The sequence below is a fragment of the Cervus canadensis genome, chromosome 33 (assembly GCF_019320065.1).
Source record: "Cervus canadensis isolate Bull #8, Minnesota chromosome 33, ASM1932006v1, whole genome shotgun sequence".
NCBI classification, from domain to species: Eukaryota; Metazoa; Chordata; class Mammalia; order Artiodactyla; family Cervidae; genus Cervus; species Cervus canadensis.
Window position 1 is genome coordinate 29,036,430 of NC_057418.1, and position 1,144 is coordinate 29,037,573.

Genomic DNA, 1,144 nt, shown 5'->3' on the forward strand with positions numbered 1-1,144 from the left:
CCATAATAAATCCTCATTAAAGGCCTCTTTGGAATTATTGTTTTTCAAGACTTTCTTTTTTATGTGGACCATTTTTAAAGTCTTTACTGAATCTGTTACAAGACTGCTTTGATTTTTAGGCCATGCAGCAAGTGGGATCTTAGCTGCCCGACCAGGGATCAAACCCACACCTCCTGTATTGGAAGGTGAAGTCTTAACCACTGCACTGCCAGGGAAAGTGAAGTCGTTCAGTCGTGTCGGACTCTTTGCAACTCCATGGACTGTAGCCTACCATGCTTCTCTGTCCATGGGATTTTCCAGGCAAGAGTACTGGAGTGGGCTGCCATTTCCTTCTCCAGAGGATCTTCCCAGCCCAGGGATCGAACCTGGGTCTCCCGCATTGTAGGCAGACACTTTACCATCTAAGCCACCAGGGAAGTCAGGGAAGTACCTGCAATTCTTAAGGGTCACCTGAAACTCTATCTTGGCGTGCAGATTCCTGGGCCTCACACCCCAGATATTCCGACTTCAGGCACCTGAGCCCAGGAATCTGCATTTTCAGCAACCCACCGCCCACCCCACCCCCCGGGGGGATTCTGATGTAAATGAATCACTGGCGCACAGCAGTTGCTGGCGGTGTTATTTGCAGTTATAGGGCAAAATCTGAGCGTGCCGAGGAGCTCATGCAATAAGAAAATTTATCTTAATTTTAATTATCTATCTGTACCTCCATTAAATTAGCTGCATCCCATTAAAAATAATTAAATCTGCAGTTTTTGAGGTATGCCCTGGGCTGAATAATTCCAGTGGTGTTCTTGCACAAATCAACCATGCGCAATGACCTCAAGAGTGGAAGGCCTCTCCCAGGGAAGAAGGGCAGCCACCTCGACCTTTGCAGCCAAAATAAAACTCTTACTAAAATTACCAAGCATCACATTTCCAGCAGACAACCTCCTTCCAAACTCCTTCTGGATTAGTCAGGCCCCACCCGGCTCTGTCATCCAATTCACTTCCTGCCCCAGGAAGGGGAAAGTCCTGGGAAGGGCAAAGGTCAACCATTCCCTTTCTCTCTTCCCATCCCCACACCCCCAGCAACTCTGGCTCTGCTACACCTCAGGATATAACACTGCTCCTTTCCTATTTCCACTCTCTTGACCTCCAGCTA

At 48.0% G+C, this 1,144-nt stretch overlaps 1 non-coding gene across 1 annotated transcript; it reads right to left on the minus strand.

The window, feature by feature from the left end:
- Nucleotides 1-344: 344 nt before the first annotated feature.
- Nucleotides 345-416, minus strand: TRNAC-ACA. The gene has a single exon. It is a non-coding gene; the product is annotated as a tRNA-Cys (tRNA).
- Nucleotides 417-1,144: the final 728 nt, after the last annotated feature.